Source organism: Canis lupus, chromosome 24 (genome assembly GCF_048164855.1).
Source record: "Canis lupus baileyi chromosome 24, mCanLup2.hap1, whole genome shotgun sequence".
NCBI lineage: Eukaryota > Metazoa > Chordata > Mammalia > Carnivora > Canidae > Canis > Canis lupus.
The window spans coordinates 13,543,573-13,565,193 of NC_132861.1; the positions used below are offsets into that span (position 1 = coordinate 13,543,573).

The 21,621-nt window shown below is 42.3% G+C and overlaps 1 long non-coding RNA gene and 1 other non-coding gene across 2 annotated transcripts in view; both read left to right on the forward strand.

Moving 5' to 3' along the window:
• Window positions 1–4,004: 4,004 nt before the first annotated feature.
• The window catches only part of LOC140615780 (uncharacterized), a 31,977-nt gene continuing 14,360 nt past the window's right edge, over window positions 4,005–21,621 (forward strand). Inside the window, exons 1-3 of the long non-coding RNA XR_012016262.1 lie at window positions 4,005–4,204; window positions 4,862–4,946; window positions 10,529–10,767. This is a non-coding gene — a long non-coding RNA (uncharacterized lncRNA). The remainder of the gene's footprint in view (window positions 4,205–4,861; window positions 4,947–10,528; window positions 10,768–21,621) is intronic.
• LOC140616658 (small nucleolar RNA U3) lies at window positions 14,578–14,792 on the forward strand. The gene has a single exon (XR_012017072.1). It is a non-coding gene; the product is annotated as a small nucleolar RNA U3 (small nucleolar RNA).

Genomic DNA, 21,621 nt, shown 5'->3' on the forward strand with positions numbered 1-21,621 from the left:
TTTCTACCCACACCAATGGCGTGATGATGCAAAAGGTACTCTCAGGTACAAGTCTCCCTGGAAGTCAGTATGTGTCTCCATCAGTCTCCAAACTCTCTAAGGGAAGAGAAGTCTGGCTTTGGGCTCTATATAGAGCAACTGTAGCTGATTTCGTCATTCCCATTCCCAAAGACTCAGATACCATAATGGTCTCATGAACCTTAAAGTAAAATATAGGAGGCACTCTTAAGGCCCTAAGACTCTATTTTTTGGAATCTATACCTGGGCATCAAAGCACAATTCATGGTCTCTGCCAGCCCCACTCTGTCCCTATAGAGATTAAACAGACTGTAGTGAGCAAGACCGTCTTCCTTTGGGTTTTCATCCATGAAAGAATCAAAAGAATTTGATAAATTAAGGAATGTTGTCCAGTGCTCTTAGAAGGTGGCACTGTATCTCTTAGGAATTCTCCCAGCTGCAAATGACAGAACATTTGACTAACAGTTCTTTAAATACATAGGACATGATTTCTTTCCTAAAAAAAATTTTTTTTAAAGATTTTATTTATTCATGAGAGACACACAGAGAGAGGCAGAGACACAGCAGAGGGAGAAGCAGGCTCCATGCAGGGAGTCCGATGTGGAACTCGATCCCAGGCCCCGGGATCATGACCTGAGCTGAAGGCAGATGCTCAACGATTGAGCCACTCAGGCGTCCCCTACAAAACTTTTAAAAAAAATCAACAAAACAAACAGCTATGCAGCAAAACTCCTAGGAGACCCCGGCTTCTCTTATCTTTCCTCTCTGGCATCCCTAGTCTATTGTCTTTTGTCTTTCTGTTTGTCCCTCCATGGTAGATAGAAGGCTGCTATGTTCCAAACTTCCCATGTTCCAGGCAGGAACAGTAGAAGAGAGATGGACAAAGTTGTGGGCCACTACCTGTTCATCAGGAACCACAGCTTCCTGGGAGCTCCAACCCTGTCAATTTCTGCTACATGCCACCCTAGTGGAAGGAAGGGAGCCATGGAAAAGGGGAGAGGGTGAGAATTAGGTCAGCCAATCAATGGTGTCTACAAGTACCAGTAGCAATGACCGCACAAAAGAGAATTAGAGGGCACCTCTGGCATGGAAACTGTGATCAGGGATGTCTTGATCAGCTTGGGGTGCTATAACAACCACCATACACTGGGGAGCTTAAGCAATACACATTTATTTTCTCACAGTTCTGGAGGCTGGAAGTCCAAGATCAGGGTGCCAACAAAGTTGGGTTCTTGGCAAGTGCTCCCTTCCTGGGTATCTTCACATGTCTTCACATGGCATGTCTCTCCCTTGAGTGGAGAGAGAGGGAAAAAGAGCAAGCTCTCTCCTGTCTTTTCTTTTAAGGGCACAAATCTGACCATGAGGGCCTCACCCTCATGACTTGATTACCTCTCAAAGCCCCGCCTCCTATTACTATCACCTTAGAGGTTAGGGATCCTAACCAACATATGAATTTGAGGGATGAGGGACATAAACATTCAGTCCAGAAAGGGATGATGGGAATTGAGGGACAGGTTTTTTTTTTTTTTTTTTTAAGATTTATTTATTTATTTTTAGAGAGAGAGAGTGGCAGGGGCAGGGTAAAAGGGAGGGGGAGAGTGGGAAAATCTCAAGCATACTCCTCAATGAGTGGGGAGCCCAACGTGGGGCTCAATCTTACAACCCTGAGATCATGATTTGAGCTGAAACCAAGAGTTGAACACTTAATTAAGTAAGCCACCTAGATGCCCCATGTAGGGTAGGTTTTTAAGTGAGATTGACTCAAGACTTGACACCTCAGGGTCCTGACACTTTGCCACCTGCCAGGCTCACCTTTTCATTTCATATTTGATTGAAATAGCTTGTCTGCCCATCCCCTCCCAGGAACCCTGGGAAGGCCAGTGCCTGCCAAAGTTTCTGGGGATCCCTGCATACTGCTTCCACTGAAGCCCTCCCCTTCTCCCTGCAGAATGACTCTCATGCTGAACTCCATCCTTCCTCCTTTATTCTCCAATGGCACCATTGGGCTCTTGCATGCTTGTGATGTTCTCTTTTCAACTCATCAAAAAACTAGGAGTATGCAAATATCTTTCATTCATTTCAGTTGGCTGGTGTTTACTTTAATCAACTTTTTGCCTAAGAAATTAAACAGTATTTAGGAAAAAATTTTTCTCAAAATGGTGAGTCTGCATTTTTAAAGAATGATTTCTGAAGGATGATTTACCTTTTTTTCATTTTTAATCTAATTTTCAAGCCTTTTCAGAACAATGTTGTCACCTTGAGATACATTTTTCTTTTCTTTTCCTTTTTTTTTTTTTTTTTATAGAGGGGGGAGGGCCAGAGGGAGAGAGAGAGAATCTTTAGCTGGCTCGACACCCCAATGTGGACCTCCACATAAGACTTGATCTCATGACTCTGAGATCATGATCAGAGCTGAAATCAAGAGTTGGACACTTAACCAACTGAGCCACCCAGGTGCCCCAAAGTTTTCTTTTTTTATCAAGTTTTTTTTAACTTTTTTTTTTTTATTTAAGATTTTATTTATTCATGAGAGACGGAAAGAGGCAGAGACACAGGCAGATGGAGGAGAAGCAGGCCCCGTGCAAGGAGCCCGATGTGGGACTGAATTTCAGAACTTTAAAATCATGCCCTGAGCTGAAGGCAGATGCTCAACCACTGAGCCACTCAGGTGTCCCGACTGTTGTTTTTATTGTGAACTAAATACATAACTGAGCACTAATTAGTATCACCCATTTTAATGGACTTTATGGTCATTCATTTCCTAAGACCCAACAATCATATTTATTTAAAAAATAGTGAGAGAAAAAAAGCTGAAGTTGGTTTTTTTTGTATGTTTTAAAAAAATTTTTTGCCCCATCACAAATACGAAAATGAACCTATTCTAGTTTCTTTAGTAATAGCTAAGGGCAAAGACCACAAATTAAATTAACCTCCCTCCATTAGGCACAATCAATGGAGATTTAGGTTTTTTTCCCCCTAGTCTAGACTCATATTTGAAAATGAATGTTAGAATGAGGCACATTTCCTGCAAAGGCCTGAGGACAAAGGGACCTGCTGATTGTAGTCCATGTGACTCCGGGAAATGCCAGTCCTGGAGCTCAGGTTTGGGCTCTCTCATGGCCGGAGGCAGTGATGGATGGAGTTCTAGTTTGAAGGTCTGAGCAGCCATGAATGAGACACTCCTGCTGTGCCTGTTGGGGGCCGAGTTTTCTCAACAGCCACAGTTGGCTGTCAAACCCTGTGCTGTTTCTATGACAGGCTGAGCTGGGAGCTGCTGCTGATAGCGTGTTGGGTGAACACAGACCCCCACGTCCGAGCATACTGAATTTGGAGAGCCAGGCAGTTGGAGGATGTTCAAAATCAAGCCATCAGGGATTTGGTAGAGCTCTGAAATGAAGAGGGGACGTAAAGCTGCTTCCCTTTGGGATGGGTTCCCCCAAGACAGCTGGGACTTATCTTGAGTAGTTTGAAGTACAACCTTGAATGCTGTCGCTTCCATGTCTTGCTGTACAGCCCTAGCTTCAGCTGAGGGACTCGCCTCTAGGCTAAATCACCTATGTCTGCATCATCCAAGATTGTAGTCATTTGGAGAGGGGGATGAAGGGGAGATGTCTTTTAGTCCCAGGAGCCAGAGGCCTCTCCCAAAGGATGTGGGTGCAGGTGCTTGAGACCCTTTGGAAAGAGAGGGAACAGGGGAGATTGTGGAACCAGAATGGCAGCTGGGGCTGGAAGCTGAGATCCATATGCCCTTGTGTTGGTCATTCATTCTCCCATGGGGAGCTCCTACCAGGGCACAGGCCTCATATGACATTCTCACAATCACTCAGGCTTCTTCCTCAGGGGTCCTGCAGGGCAGTCACAGGCACCTGCTAGAAATTGAGGTCACATAGACATGTCTAAGACACCATCTGTGCTGCCGTGGAGACCTGCACATATGAAAGAAGGGTGGGACATCACTACACAGAACAGTGGGGGCCCAGGGAGGACATGGGGAATTTGTCAGGGTGGGTGATTCTTGAGCTGAGGTTTGAGCAATGAGAAGGTGGTGTTCAGGTGGACAATGAGGAAATATGTCTCAGGCAGAGGGTGCATGTGAGTGAAGGCACAGAGCAGAAACAACCTGGCCTCTGGGAGAGACGCAGGGAGTTTTATAGGACTGGAGTACAGGGCTAAAGCTGGAGGAAAGGTGAGACCATAGTGATAAATGGGGTTTAGATCAGTGCTGCCCCATTGAAATATTACGTGGGCCACATATGTGATTTTAAATTTCATTATAGCCATATTTAAAAAGTAAGGAAAAAAACAAGTGAAAATCATTTTAATAATATATATATATTATCATTTTAACATGTAATCAGTATAAAATTAATATTAACGAGATATTTTATATTATTTTTCTAAATCCTCAGAATCTGGTGGGTATTTCACACTCACCCGCATTGTAAGAGTTTCATAGTCACGCATGGCTAGTGATGCCGGTACTGAACGGTGCTCATCTGTGTGAAGGGCCTATTGGGTAGCCTGGGGAGTGGATGTTGTCCTGAGAGCAAGCAAAGAGGGGGGTCATTGAAGAAGAGAATAGCGTGGTTACTTTTATGTTCTAGAAAGATCTCTGGCTAGAGTGGGAAGGAGAACCAATTGGGACAGAACTGCAATAGACCAGGCAAAAGGAAATGCCCCAAAATAGAACACCGTGCAAAAACGTGTGTATGTGTGAAAAAGAGGAAAAGTTGAACATGCACGTATTTCTTGGGAAATGCACCTAATAGTAGCATTACAAAGCAACATTTCTTGTAATAAATGTGGCTGATTTAACCACGTGTTTTTTTTGTTTTCCATGCAGAAACTTTCTGGTGTTGGGATAGCAGAACTCCCCGTCCCCCTAGTCCAGGCAGAGGCTTTCTGGCTTCGGGTACCTGGGGCTGCAGGTAAGGGCTCCGAGGTGGGAGCCAGTGTGGGCAGGCAGGAGGTTGGCAGTGCAACCCCACCTCTCCTTAGGGCACAGAAAGATCCCAGAATCTCAGGACATGTGGAGCTGCGTTTTCCTAGCCACTTAGGCTTTGTTCTGTGCACCTTCTTTGAGCCTTGCCTTCCTTATCTCCAAGATGGACATGATAGCTCACCTGACAGGTCTATTTGGAGAAGCACATGGAAAAATAATATAGGAAAATAGCCTGGAACAGAGCCACAGATGGCTGCCACCCAGTGAGCATTTGGGGCCATCTCATTCTGCCACAGGCTCCCATGCATGTCCAGCAACCTTGCTGCCCCTTCTCCTTTTAGTTAGTGAATGGTGGCTGAGAGGTACGAAAGGGACCAGTGTGCAGCCATTAGGCACTTGTTTGTAGGCACTCCATAAGAGGGAATACTCTTCCCCTCTCTTCCCTTCCCCTATCTTTCCTTTTCTTTACTTCTCTTTCTCTTCCTTTCCCAGTAGTCTCTCTGCCCTTTCTCCCTGTTTCCAGAATCCAGGCTTCCGACTCTGCTTCTCAGCATATGTGAGCCTCAGTCTTCTCTGCAAGCATGCATAATTATAGCTGCCTCCTCTAGGGCGATTGTGATGTTCATAAAGTCAGGCCTATGAAAGCTCCTTGTTAATTGCATATCACCAGAGAAAATGACTCAGGACTTGTTCTGTCTCGCAAGGACATCCAGAGGATGGTGTCTTGTCTCAGCAGGGTTGGTAGTGCTACAGGGTGTGTGTGTGTGTGTGGGGGCGGGGGGGGGGGAGGGGCTGGTTAGAAGAGGCTGGAGAGGCTGCAGGTCTCAAGGAGAGAGCCAAGTGTTGGAATGGTAAATACACTTGCATATTTGTGGGTGTTAGTATGTTCTGGATGATCAGAAAGCTGCTTTGGTATGTGTGTGGTCATCTTCCTTTGTTCTCTCCTTGGGTTGGGTAGAATCAGCAATCATTACCATGCTTGTTGGAAGCATTGTTCGAATCAGGTCTTGGTGCTACACGAGTGCCCCAGACACTGAAGGTAAATGAGAGACCAAGGAAACTTCCTGAATACAAAATCCTGTCCGGAGAAGTCTTGGAGATGGTCTATTTACATAAGTGCCCGTGAGCGTGAGCGTAGGCAGGAAGCAAATTGTAAATCTGCCTCAGCTGGAGCTGCAACATGGAGCCCTTTGCAGAGCTGGGTCCCTAGTGCATCCTCAGCCCATACGGGCATCTGCAGTCTGTTCTAAGGGGTAGTCACACCCTCCAGGCTGACCTACTGATACTTGGACACATTTCTGAGAGCCCATCTGGTTGAACAGCAGTTCTGTGTGTGAAGAAACCTAGAGCTTGCAGTCCTTTGGGTCAGGGTCAGGTGCATGTTCCAGGACTATGAACAGTGTGAACTTGAGCAAGTCATTTACCTTCCCTAAGTCTGAGTGTTCTCAATGACAAAACAAAGCTAAAAATACTTAGTTGCTTTTCTGGTGTAAGACACAAATGAGAGGATGTGAAAAGTGCTTAGTAAACAAAACCTCTGGGCCAATGTGTGGTACTATTATTATTATCTGTTCTGTGAGGGACTTTTCAAAATGCCCCGCAGGACCCCTGAGGAGGAAGTCTGAGGTGATTGTGAGAATGTCACATGAGGGCTGTGCCCTGGTAGGGGCTCCCCATGGGTACGCCGGTGCCCAGAGCACTGTATCTGGGTCATGCGGCACACCTGTCCCTGGTTGATGGCCCATGCATCAATATCAAGCCTCTTGAGACCTCAGGCAAATCCAGGTCACTACAGTCAAGGAGTCTGGACAACTTGGACTTCATCCAACTGTCAGTGGTCTCCAGAGGGCTGCAGGCTGGTGAGTGCAAGTGGTACAAGGTCAAGATGGGAAAGCTGACCAACCCAACTCCCATGAGGTGATTGTCACCCAGGGTGGGCCTACCAATGACCAGGAGCTGGTCCTCTGCCTTGCAGGACTTATATTTTCCTTCAGAGTTAATTACACTTAGTAGTTCAGACTCACCTTCCCAAGCTCACAATAGGCTAAGGCATGAGGCTAGAATACCCATGTACTGGGTTACAGTGAAAACATACTGGTCCAGTTGACCAGGTCAACTCATGGTTTCCTATTAGATGGGCTATGTAAAAAGCAGAATTGTCAGAATTAACAGTATTCATATCAGATCACCAGATCAGCTTGGAAATGGAGCAAAGGGAGTTGCTTAGATGAATTCAGTAATAATATTAGAACAGATGTGTTCTTTTTGCTACAAGATAGCCCAGTCAAGGGAATAAGGCAGGGTCAAGTTCTTGGTCAAACTGCTCAATTTCCAGACATCAGACGGGCACTGCCAGCATTGGTCTTGGGACTGTACTTTTTCTAACCTTCCATTATCAACCCATCTGTCTTTTCATTGGCATTTCCTTTTTTTTTTTTTTTTTAAGCTAAGGTTCACATCCAGTTAGGTTAGAGTGGGACCTGTGGGCCCAGGATCCATTGATTTTCCAGGTCTCTGCCTGCCTCCACTTTGTGTCAATTGCACAGTTTACCTCTACAGAGCAGTCTTATTCCTTATTTCCAAATGTTTTGAAAAGAGAGGCAGGTGGAGACCAGGCTGGGGTTGGAGGGTGGAGTATAATGATTCCAGGAGGTCTGTCCAACTTGGAGTGAGATGCCCACCTGCAGCTGGTGGACACTGGGCTCAGGGCTTAGCCACTGAAAAGAGCTAATTGATTATGAGGGTGGTGGTCAGGCCAATAGATGGGTCAGACCTCCAGTACAGCAGAGCCACATGACTCACCCAGGAAAGCAAGGCAGAAACCTGGTCCTGAAGCCTGAGCAGGCCGAGGCAGGTAGTGAGAGGAGAAGACAGACAGCAGGGTCTTGGCTCTCCTGTCTTCCCCCCAGGGCTCACCAGTTACAGAGAGAGCCACAAAGCCTGTGCCCCATGCTGTTGGGGACTGGGTTGGGTTGGTTCAGGGACTGGAAGAGGTGGGCCCTGCCTATGGTCTCTGAGAGCCTGATACACTCAGCTGCACGGCACCAAGACTAGCAAAAAAGGTTTGGAAAGAGGGTCATGTTGGCAAATGTAGGGAGAACTAATGTTAACCTCATGGGCCAAGTAAATGTTCTCTGATGTCTTTTAGAAATCTATTTGCCAGGTCACAGTGAGATAGCGACCTCCTGGTGATCTTCTCTCTGCCTGAGTCTCACCCCCTAGCAGCTTGCTTTGGGGACAGGCCTGTGTTGCCTTTCCCAGACTTTGAAAGACCACTTGCCACTGTTACCCACATCACTGTGTCAAAGATTCTGTGCCAGGGTAAGTGGTTACAAGCACTGACTTTAGAGAGAGATGTGGTTTGAATCCCCGCTCTGCCACCTGCTGGCTGTGGGACATTGTGCAAATCAGTTAACCTCTACACCTCCGCTTCCTCTCCGGGGAGTATTCATTTTTACCTCATCCCTTTGTCGTGAGGATTAAGTGCCAGTTCCTGGCCTAAGGAAACTCTCAACCAATCTTTGTTGACTGATAAAGTGAGGTGATGCTTGTGAGGCTCTTAGACAGTGAGTGACGCTTAGGGTAAATATTCAACAATAATAAGCAGTATTAACATTGTCATGTGTGGGACTTCAGAGCTCAGGGCCCAGCCACAATGGGCCACCTGAGCTTCCAGGCATAGCCATTGAGAGGAGAGTGATGGTGTCCATCGAAAGATGAATGGATAAAGAAGCTGTGGTGTATGTACACAATGGAATATTACTCAGCCATTAGAAACGACAAATACCCACCATTTGCTTCAACGTGGATGGAACTGGAGGGTATTGTGCTGAGTGAAGTAAGTCAGTCAGAGACGGACAATCCTTATATGGTCTCATTCATTTGGGGAATATAAAAAATAGTGAAAGGGAATAAAGGGGAAAGGAGAGAAAATGAGTGGGAAATACCAGTGAGGGAGACAGAACATGAGAGACTCCTAACTCTGGGAAACGAACAAGGGGTAAGGGGTGGTGGAAAGGGAGGTGGGCAGGGGGTAGGGGTGACTGGGTAACAGGCACTGAGGGGGGCATTTGATGGGATGAGCACTGGGTATTATGCTATATGTTGGCAAATCAAACTCCAATAAAATAATTACAAAAAAAAAAAAGAAAGGAGAGTGAACATTTCCTGGTCCCTGGCCATGTGGCCATAGTGCAAAACTCCAATGTACACAACCAGAGGCAATTTGAAATTATGATAGCTTGTTTAAAGTATGTCTGGTCAGGAACCCACACCCACCCAGGGATGATGTCCTCTTTCGCACCTCCCCTTGGAGGAGCACAAGGGTCCATGGAAGGGGCGTGTGCCTTGACTCATTTTTCCCATGCAGCGTCTGAATTTACTCCCTCACAGAGGAAGCCAGAAATGGAGTCCACATTGTTTTGTTTTCATGGCTAAAGGATAGAAGCATATGTTCTTCTCTTAATGCTGCACAGATGGCCCTAGGAGCATCTGTGAAACAGCCATTTCATGTCTTGATGAGGCTTCATGTCCTCTAGGCACTGACATGCATGGAATCCACACAGAAGAGCTCCCAAGATAGGGATGCCTGGGTGGCTTCAACTGGTTAAGCGTCTGCCTTCGGCGCAGGCCATGATCCTAGGGTCCTGGGGTGGAGCCCCATGTCGGACTACCTGCTCAGTGGGGAGTCTACTTCTCCCTCTCCCTCTGCCCTTCCCCCCTGCTTGTGCTCTCTCTCTGAGAGGTTTATTTATTTAAATAAATATTTTTTTTATTTAAATAAAATCTTTTTTTAAAAAAGGAGTTCCCAAGATAAAATAAATGGCAGCTGCTTGCCTTGGGGTTAATTCTACCCAGTGCCATACCCCCACATGGCGCAAGTCCCCACCGTGTCCTCAAATGGCCTTTAGCCTGAGAACCAACACGGCTGGAGAAAGATGCAACTTTGGGATTTTCAGGATCTATGAGATGAAGAAAAAGAGCGCTCAGCCACCCTAGCCCTCTGTTATGTCCCACTCCTCTGCCTGATCAGACTTCCTGTGGGGACCCCCCAGGTCAGGGAAAGATGGCTGTGATCTAGAGAGCTTGGTACCCAAAGGCTGCCTTGTCTGTCCGTATCATGGTGGAAGTCCATCTGTGAATTCAGAGCTTGCTGGCCTCTCCACCCGTGCCCCACTCAGTGTCACACAGTGAGGAGAATCGAGAGATGGCTTCTGGTTGGAAAGCACCCTGCCTCACCTGTTTTAGACCATGAATTTCAGAGAACCTGTTTTTGACATCAGTTGCCCAAGAGGTGGCAGATAGCATTGGAAGAGAGTTCAGGCAGGGCTTTCCTGCCTCACCCCGACTCCCATCTCCAGCCAATAGAGTCAAGAGCATGGCTGAAAGTAGTTTTTAAAAAATTATTAAAAGTTAACTCATCATCAAGCCAGGATGCCAGGCAGGTCCTAAGATCATGACTAGTCAGAAATTCCAGAAAACAGTGGAGTTTCAACTTCCAGTTACTTCTGAAGCAAGACCCCGAAAATGATTCAGTCATAATTATTTTTCCAACTGCTTTATCAATAGAGTCATTCACTGTTACCCAAGAAACCACATTTCCCACACCTGGCCTTCAGAAGAGGTGGGAAGGAGCCATCACCCTCTCCCCGACCTCACTGCCAGATCAATATTCCACTCCCTTCCAGACCTATGTCAGCATCACCGAGAACAACAGCAATTGTGGTGCCCAATGGGTGTCCACCGTGTGCGGGGCTCCTGCAATCTTCACAACAGTGCTGTGGTTAGCATTGTTTCCCACTTCACAGGTAAGGAAATTGAGATCCAGAGATTTTTTTTCATCACTGAACTAAGACCTCCTGATTTTCCCCTCTGTCCTCAGTTTCCTTTCAAGAAAATACTGCCAGAAGGAGAACAGGACACAGACTCCTTTCTGTCTACCCTCTCCACTTTCATTCTTCTTGCTTTCCCCTTCAAAAATAAGCATCGTGTACCTACTGGATGTCAGAAACAGTCCCAAGCTGTGGGGATTCAAAGAGGAGTAAGAAAGACTGCCTCTGGCCTTAAGGAGCACATCCTTTAGACATCATTCCGATAGAACGTGATCCATGCTCAAATATATATGTACTTGGTGCTTCACAAGGGAGATGACAGATTGAGTCCTTCAAAAATATTTTTAAATTGCTGGAAGTAATAAATATAATAGAAAATATTATTCTATGGCTAGAATATTAAAAATTTTAAAAAGACGTGCATTATTCATATTCTTTTTCTTCAAAATATTTTCAAACAGAAGTAGGATCATGCTGTATTGATTTTTGTTTTCTTTAATTGACTTAATAGTTTTTAAAAAATATTTTATTTATTTATTCATGAGAGACACACAGAGAGAGGCAGAGACACAGGCAGAGGCAGAAGCAGGCTCCATGCAGGGAGCCTGGTATGGGACTTGATCCCGGGACTCCAGGATCACGCCCTGGGCCAAAGGCAGGTGCTCAACCACTGAGCCACCCAGGCGTCCCAACTTAATAATTTTAATAATAGATTCTTGAATGCATTTTTGTTAGAGAAGTTCAGAAAATACAGATAAAGTTGCAGTTAACTTTGCTACCCCTGGTTTCAGTCTCAGAGAAAATCACTGTTAAAAATTGTATTTGTATTCCTCCAGCCCTTTTGCACACATACACACACACTCACAATCTTCTTTTTTTTAGACCCCATTCCATATAAATGAATATACTTTTACAACATTTCATGTCTGAGAAATATTTCATTATATACTACACCATAAATGATTCACTGATTTACCCTATTGGGTATCATGTAGATTGTTGACAATATGTTTGCTATTACAAACACAGCTGCAATGAAACATCTTGGCTCTAACTCTTTGAGCTTATAATGATATCATTTTTCTTAAGAATATCATTCACAGAAATGGAGTTTCTTTCTTTCTTTATTTTTTTTTTAAGATTTTATTTATTTATTCATAGAGACACAGAGAGAGAGAAAGAGAGAGAGAGGCAGAGACACAGGCAGAGGGAGAAGCAGGCTCCATGCAGGGAGACCGATGTGGGTGGGACTTGATCCCTGGTCTCCAGGATCACACCCCAGGCTGCAGGCTGCACTAAACCACTGTGCCACCGGGGCTGCCTAGAAATGGAGTTTCTAGATAAAAGAATACTTACGTTTTAGCACATTTGATATATATTCCTTTCCAGAAAGCTCATAACAGCGTATATTTCTGCCAGCTCTGTATGCATGCCTATTTGCTCTCTCCCTCATTCTATACTGATATTTATATGGATTTTGGATTTCTTTGATTACTATAGTGATTGAATACTTTTGTGTGTTTACTGATAATTATTTTTCTTCTTTACTCATTATAGATATTCATCCTTTAGGTACTGAAAACTTTAACCATTTGTTACAGGAAATCTTTACTACTTTGATTTGCACTAAAGTACTTAATAAAATAAAAAAATTATTAGAAAAAGACAGAAATGTAGAATATAGATAGTGCAAATCCCCTATATGGAAGGATGGAGTTGTTGTGTCCTTTTCACCTCTTTTCCCCCATTTGGTCATTACTGTGAAGGTCACAGTAATTTTGGTATATACCATATCACAGTTATGCTTTGAGAAGTGGTCAATTTTAGCAAATCCAGAAGGAAGACAAGACCAATCTTGAGTTACCAGAATTGGGATGGGTGGAGAAGTAGAAAGGATCAAGGGGAGGTTGTGTGGAAGAGTTCAGAGATCAAGAGTACAAAGGAAGGAGGGACTGTCAAACGTCCAACTGAGATAAATTCCATATGGACTGAAGGAAAACAGAAAGATGTGTTTGCATCATCCTCTGTATGCCATGTCTGCCAAGACTGGTTTGACAGCAACGTTGTTTTCTTTCTGATAGCTCTTGACTTTGTGCCCTACCAAACAAAGCAGGTATAATCTCAATGCCACTTCCTAGAGAAAAGTGCCATTAATGGTTGTGGTAGGCTTACTAATGTCACCACAAAGACATCCACATCCTAGTACCTTGTATGGCAAAAAGAAATTTTGCAGATTGATTACAGATCTTGAGGGGAGAGACTATTCTAGATTATACAGGTGAGCCCAATATGATTGCAAGTGTCCTTATAAGAGAGAGACAAGAATCTGAGTTAGTAGTAGAAGTGAAAGTGGAAGCAAGGAGTTAGAGTGACAGATGGAAGGAATGCAGGAATGCAGGTGGCCACCACAAACTGGAAAAAATAAGGAAATGGTTTTTCCCCTAGAATCTCCTGAAGGAACCAGCCCTGCCAACACCTTGATGTTAGCCCCAGTGAGAGTTCAGACTTCTGATCTCCAGAACTAAAAGAGTAAATCTGTGTCATCATAAGCCACTAAATTTGTGGTAATTTGTTATAGCAGTGAAAGGAAACTAATAGAATGGTAGACATTTATTCAAGCAGATTGGTTGTATTTTTTTTTCCTTCTACATATATTACTAAATATGAGTGTGTATATGTGTGTATCTTAGATGTGGTCTATTTGTGTGTATGTTTATGTATCGATATCTATAGCTCTCTATGTATCTATATCTACATCTATGACATCTTTCTATGTCTGTGCATATAAATTTATCTAACTTAAAAACAATAAACAGTGTGGTATTCTAATATCTAAATGGAACATACTTTATTCAGCTAATTCTCTCCAGAAGAATTTTTAGGTTGTTTTAATTTTCTTTACCACCACAAATAGTCCTATTGCTAATCCTCATACATGTATCGTGTGCACTAGTTTGTGTATTTCTGTAGAATAATAGAAGTTCAACTGCTGAGTCACACATTTTAAAAAAAGATTTTATTTATTTATTTGAGAGAGAGAGAGAGAGGAGGAGGAAGAGGAGGGGCAGAGGTAGCCAGAGAAACAGACTCCCTGCTGAGCACAGAGCTGACATGGGACTTGTTCTCAGGACCTGGGGATCATGACCTGAGCCGAAGACAGACACTTAACTGACTGAGGCACCCAGGTGCCTCTGAGTCACACATTTTAAACTATAATAGAAAATACCTGGGTGGCTCAGTCAGTTAAGCATCTGACTCTTGGTTTTAGCTCAGGTCATGATCTCAGCGTCATGGGATTGAGCCCTGCTTGGGCTCTGTGCTCCGAGTGGAGTTGCCCTTGGAATCCCTCTTCCTCTGCCCCTCCTGCAGCTTACACATGCCCTCTTTCTCAAATAAATGAATAAATGAATAAATGAATAAATGAATAAATGAATAAATAAATAAATAAATAAATAAATACAATCTTTAAAAAACTCCAAGATTTCTTCTAAAAATTTGTTTTAGGCTTTTTACTTTTTAATTCTGGTTCAGGCACTTTTCATATACAGAAGTTTTAAACATTTGTGAAATCAACTGCCACTCCTCTCATTTAACATTTTTTACCTTTGCTATTCCACTTAGACATGCTTTCTCCATTAGCAAGATCACAGAATTATTCATCTGTAGGTTTTATTCTAGTTTTAGGATGGACACTGAAGAATGTCCAAGAGTTTGCTAGGAAGACAAATGGATACTGCTAGACTAGAGTGAAACTAGCAATGACTCAGTTAAAATATTCCCTGACTTAAGACTATACTTTTAGGGATCATTTCTATAATTTGTTACTAGAGAATGTTTCTCTAATCATGTCAAGTACCCAAAACCATGAGAAGGAGACACCATGTTCTTTCCTGAGCATGAAGCTGGCCCTAGGTATTGTTTCTGCAACCGCCTTTTGCCATTGATGATTGTTTTTCTCCTCCTTTGGGGCAGTAAGAGGGAGAGGACACAGTCTGAGTGCTTTCTGTTTTATTTTAAGAAATAGATTTCCTAACTTGACACACTGAGATTATAAAACAGATGAGCCCAGTAGCTGTCACAGCCTATTTTTGTCCTCTGAGGAAGCACCATTAGGGTTCTTCCTCTGTTGATGATATGCTGTGCCCCATATATCACCACCATCTCCCAGCCTCCTGGCCCACTATGTGCCAGCCAATTGATCTGCTTGCAATCTCCAGAACACCTACTTATTCTTTCTCATCACCTGGTTTTCACACATGTCCCTAACTCTGGTTTGGGTGTCATTATTCTCCTGATTATAAACTATTAGTTGGGCAGCCCGGGTGGCTCAGCGGTTTAGCACCGCCTTCATCCCAGGGCCTGATCCTGGAGACCCGGGATCAAGTCCCACATCGGGCTCCCTGCATGGAGCCTGCTTCTCCCTCTGCCTGTGTCTCTGCCTCTCTCTCTCTCTTTATGTCTATGATGAATAAATAAAGTCTTAAAAAAAAGAACCGGAAAAGATAACTACATAAATAAATAAAAACTCTTTCTTCTTATTTAAATCTCTCTTTAAAATAATCCACCATTTTCAACAAATAATAATAACATGCTGTGGGGTTTATAACATAGGTAGAAATAAAATGTGTAGGGCACCTGGGTGGCTCAGTTAGTTAGGTGTCTGCTTTCAGCTCAGGTCATGGGTCTCAGGTCCAGGTTATGGGGCCCCATGTTAGGCTCCCTGTTCAGTGGAGAGTCTGCTTCTCCCTTTCCCTCTGCTTCTCACCTCTCCTCCACCCCTACTTGTGCTCATGTGCATGCTCTCTCTCCCAAATAAATAAATAAAATCTTAAAAAAAAAAAGACTGAGAGGGGAGAAATGGAAGTATACTATTGTTTCTTTATTTTTTTAAGATTTTATTTATTTATTCATGAGAGACAAACACAGAGAGAGAGAAAGAATGAGAGAGAGAGAGAGGCAGAGACAGGCAGAAGGAGAAGCAGACTCCATGCAGGGAGCCCGATGTGGGACTCAATCCCAAAACCTCAGGACCACAGCCTGGGCTGAAGGCAGGCACCAAATCGCTGAGCCACCCAGGGATGCCCAGTATATTTTAGAACAAAGAATAGTACTAGGATAAACACAGTAACTACCTAATCATATAGAAACTGATTCATCCATTCATCCACAAATCTAAATGAATGCATCTGATAGCAGACCTTGAAAATACATGGTGCAAAAAATTATAGAGTGCAAGGGGAAATAGAAAAATCTATAATTATGTTTGTAGATAGAAACAAATACACAGAAAATCAGTAAGAATATTGAAGCCTTGGGGCACCTGGCAGGCTCAATCAGTAGAGTATGCAGCTCTTGATCTTGGAGTTGTGAGTTTGAGGCCTTTGTTGGCTGAAGAGATTACTTAAATAAACTTATTTTTAAAAAAAAAGACTATAGAAGACTTAACCACCACTATCACCCAGATTGATCTCACTGACGCTTATAGGACACTCATAAAACAAAGGCAGATTAAACATTCTTTTAAAGTACATGTAAAATAATGACCAAGACAGATCATATTATGAAGCAATAAACAAGTGTCAAAAAATTTAAAGCATTCAAGTAAAACAAAGTATGTTCTTGAACTGCAATAGAATTAAATGAGAAATCAATTATAGGAAGATATCAGGAGAATTTCCAAATACTTGGAAACTAAAAACTACACTTCTAAAAAACATGAGTCAGATAAATTTGAATGTACTTTTGAGATGAATAAAAATGAAAATGTAAAAAAAAAAAAGAAAATGCAACACGAAAGAATTTGTGAGATAATTGTTAAAGCAGTACTTGGGGAAATTTGTAACATGAAACACCTATATTAGAAAAAAGAAAAGTCTCAAATCAATAACTTCAGTTTTCACCTTAGGAAATGAAAAAAGGATGAGCCAATTAAACTTAAAGTAAGCAGAAGAAAGGAAATAATAAGGATCAGAATGGAAATTAATGGAACAGAAAACAAAATAACAATAGAGAAAACTCATTAAACCGGAAGTTGGTTTTATTTTATTTGCTAGAGGAAAATCAATTTTATATTGGTTTATTTAATTTGGTGTGTATGTGGGGAAATCAATAAAATTGATAAACTTCTACCATATTGGTAGAGAAAAAAGAAAATACACAAATTACCACTCTAAAAAATGAGATAGGTGACACCACTACAGAGTCTACAAATATTAGAAAAGATAATAAGAGAATATTATGAACAACAGTATTACCATAAATTTGACGGATTAAGTATTGTTCAGTTTCTGGAAAGTACAAATTGCCAAAACTCACTCAACAAGAAACAGATTACCTGAATATATCTATGAAAGCAATTAAGTTTGTAGTTAAAATTTTCCCTCAAAGAAAACTCTAGGCCCAGATGGCTTCACTGGTAAATTCTAGCAAGCAGTTAAGGAAAATATATTACCAATTCTACACAATTTTTAAAAGTCTAAATAAATGATGAGGGAAACAAACAAATAAGGATTTGCTGATGTTTGGAGAGCACTTGAGGGACCTCTTGTCACTTGATGAGCCAGAGGACTTCTCCTCCCTAGTCCTGGAGGAGATAGGAGTCTTATTATCTGAAGCATGTATGGACTGGAGGCAGCAATTTGACCGATAGTCATGAGATGAGATGCCAGAGCACTTGCAGCCAAGATTTGGTCCTCTAGCAGGATATTTGAAAAATTTTTTCTAGGGACTCCAACACACACACAGACATAAAGATACTGATGTTAGTGGCCCTGCAAACAAAACAGTCTAGCAAAGAAGACTTAGACTGTACAACCCTCAATCTTATGTTGAAAGGTTCTAATGGGCTTTTCAGCTTCTTTAAATGTTAAGCATATACATTTAAATATATGTGAGTAGATCTTTCGTGATATAAAAATGTTTTTTAAGCTTCTTGGATGGGTAGATTCATGTTTTTCCTCAGTTAGGAAATTTTAGCCATCCTTTATTCAAAAGCATTTTCCCCCTTTCTTTCCTTTTGGAACTCTTTTTTGTTTGTTTGTTTGTTTGTTTGTTTGTTTATGAGAGTGAGAACAAGGGGGGGAGGGTCAATGAGAGAGGGAGAGAGAATCTCAAGCAGACTCTCCGATGAGCATGGAGACCCACATGGGGCTTGATCTCATGACCCCCAAGATCATGACCTGAGCTGAAATCAAGATTTGAACGCTTAACCAACTGAACCACTCAGGTGCCCCTCCTTCTGGAATTCTGTGCAAGTTATGCTTGATGGTTTCCCACAGGTCTCCAAGGCTCTGTTCAATTTTCTTTATTCTTTCTGTTTTCCAGATAGGATAATTTCTGTCATCCTCTTTTCTTTTCTCTTTTCTTTTCTTTCTTTTCTTTTCTTTTCTTTTCTTTTTTTCTTTTCTTTCTTTTCTTTTCTTCTTTCTTTTCTTTTCTTTTTTTTTAAAGATTTATTTATTTATTTATGATAGACATAGAGAGAGAGAGGGGGGCAGAGACAGGAGGAGGGAGAAGCAGGCTCCATGCCGGGAGCCTGACGTGGGACTCGATCCTGGGACTCCAGGATCGTGCCCTGGGCCAAAGGCAGGCGCTAAACCACTGAGCCACCCAGGGATCCCCTGTCATCTTATTTTGCGCTAAACCGCTGAGCCACGCAGGGATCCCCTGTCATCTTATTTTCAAATTCACTGATTCCTTCTTCTGCTCCCTTATATTTTCTGTTGAGGCCTTCATTTTCCAGTTTTAGTTATCTTACTTTTCATGCCAAGATTTTCCACTTGTTTCTTTTTCTCTCTCTTTTTTTTTTTTTTATGAGTTCTAGCTCCAGGTTGATATTCTATCTTTGATGAGTCATTGTCATTATACTTTTCTTCAGTTCTTTAAACCTGATTTTCTTTAGTTGTTTGAACATATTTATAATAAATGCTTTGAGATCTTTGTGAAAAGTTCAGCATCTGAACCCCCTCAGAGACAGTGTCTATTGACTGCTTTGCTCCCACTGACCCAAATCTTTAAAGTTTTTGTTAGAAACTGGATAATATATTACAGCAACTCTAGCCTGAGATTCCACTCCCTACGTAGGCCTTTTGGAAGTTATTGCTGTTGCTGACTGTTTCTTTGGTGACTTGCCTAGACTAATTTCAAGAGCTCTGTTTCTCTTACAGTGTACAGCTCCTGATGTCCCCTGTCCATTTTATTTAAAGTGTCATTTTGATTTTTTAATACTGGTTTCCTAGAGATCATCTCTATCTCAGTGTGATTTAGTGATCAAAGATTGTGCTCAAACACTTAAGATAGTAAGAATTTCCAACCTTGGCTGATAGATCTCTATGGGGTTGGGGAACACGCTCAAAGTTCAGGTCATTTACAAGTCTTCCTTGGATTTTGCTTTTCACCAGCTCCCTGTGTGTCTCTCTGTGTGCATGCAAGGCCTGTATTCAGCCAGGGACAGATGGATAGCTAGACCACACTCTAATCTCTCCTGTACATGCACATAGCCTTGGAAATGTGTGTAGCTTTCCAGACTGCCAGGGACATGTGAGAAATGACTGAGACCATTATGGCTATCTCCTTCCATGGGTCTTCCTGCTACATTTCTGTTATTTGGCCCAATATGAGGTTAGCTGCAATGTTGGTCTTTCCTATTTGTTTGTAACTACAATTGCTACCATTTCTTTTTTTTTCTTTTTTTTTTTTTTTAAGATTTTATTTATTTATGACACACACACAAAAACACAGAGGCAGAGACACAGGCAGAGGGAGAAACAGGCTCCATGCAGGGAGTCTGACGTGGGACTCGATCCCGGGACTCTAGGATCACGCCCTGGGCTGAAGGCAGCGCTAAACCACTGAGCCACCTGGACTGCCCAATTGCTACCATTTCTGACAATGCCCAGGGTATGAGGTTTTTCTGCTTCTGCTCCTCATCAAGTCAGCCTTGTCTGGTGAAGCTGCTGGGTTTTTGTGGCCTGCTCTGCCTTGGTGGAACTACCAGACTAGAGCCAGGGGACAGAGCACAGGCAGATGGTAACGGGGATTAATCCCAGGCTAAAATGACAGCGGTCCATGGTTCTTACCTGAGTTTCGGTAGTCTTTCTTGAAGAAATATTTCTCAAGTTTTATATGCCTTGGGTTGATTTCCAGCATCCTGAAAATGCTTTTGGCTCTTTTGCTGAGTTTTGTCACTGCTGGTTGAGAAGAGGGCTTGCCAAACTCCCTACTCTACCATTCGGCCTTGTCATAACAATACAAACACTGAGTTCTGTAGCCAAAGCGTCTAAGACATTATATTGGGAGGGTAGAAGAAAAGAGATTGAAATCTTTATATTTTCAAATTAAGGTTCAAATGATAATGCCTAAAGCTGAAAAATTTTAAAGTAGCACTATGAACATGTTTTTTTAGTGATACAAATATACGTATAAGATAAATCAGTTAAAATAATTTAAAATAGTTACATGGAAGGGGAAAGGGGCAGAGGGGTATAGGATATGCCTTCAGCCTCGAAGAAATATATTGATTCAATAAATGGTGTCTATATATAACTTTGATAAAAAGTGGAAAAAATTTAAAGCTAACAGGAAAAAAAATAAACACAAGCCTTTAAGGTCAGTCATACCTGAACTTGAATTTGGCTCCACAATGCTAGCTGTGTGACTTTTTCACAAACTTGATACCATCAAGTCTCCATTTTGTCTTGATAAAAACACGTGGATGATGGTTGTTTCAAAGAGTTATAACACTAGCACATACTATGAGCCAGGCAGAAAATATTACAAAGTAGAGAACAGACTTTGTTTCCCTGTCTGCAGGTAGGGCCATATGTCCATCACCCTTCTTGCCAGCCCAGAGCCTGTGCGAATGGATTTTTGCATCTGTCTAGTTAATGGCTAACGTAGGCCAAGCGTGTGAGGTACTGTCTCAGTGACTATCCTGGCTATATCTGCTTCTGTCCCCCACTAGAATGTAATCTCCAGAAGGGCAGGAACTAGTCTGTCTTCCTCCAGAGTGCCTGACAGTTCATGGATAACCAATAAAATTTGTTGAATGAATCAATGAATCAGGCAATCTGACAGGGGATTCTATTCTTCAATTAATAATGTTTTCATTACCACAGCACAGGCTGCTCTCCATTGAATCTGTGCCACAGGGCAGCCGAGGTGGCTCAGCAGTTTAGCGCCGCCTTTGGCCCAGGGTGTGATCCTGGAGACCCCAGATCAAGTCCCATGTTGGGCTCCCTGCAAGGAGCCTGCTTCTCAACCTCTGCCTGTCTCTCTCTCTCTCTCTCTCTCTGTGTCATAAATAAATAAATAAAATCTTAAAAAAAAAAAGAATCTGTGCCACATATGGACAAACAACTTAAGGACAAGATAGCTTCCAGGGAACATTCCAGAACATTGTTATCCTTCCCAAGTACAGGATGCTAGCTTTGGCTTTTGTTTTTGTTTTTGTCTGTCTTTGTTACTTAACAGAATTCTATTATCTTCTCCTCAAAGGCTTCAGTTTCTCTCCCTGAAACAGTTTTGTCTTTTTTTTGTTTTTTTTTTAATTTTCATGAACCTCATCCTAGTACTTTATATTGATGTCTTGGGTTACAGTCCAGATTTGAACTCAAGAAACTAACAAATAGTTCGTATTCAATTCAGAGCTTTGTTCAATCAATTCGATATTCTAAAATACAAGTTTATAAAAACCCTATAGACAGGGTTATGAGCACCTTGAAAGGTCCTGAACTTGCAAAAGGAATCATCTATGAATTCTGGTAAAAAACCAACCCACTGATATACCTAACATATTATTCAATTTATAAAACCTTGACATAATCACCTGAG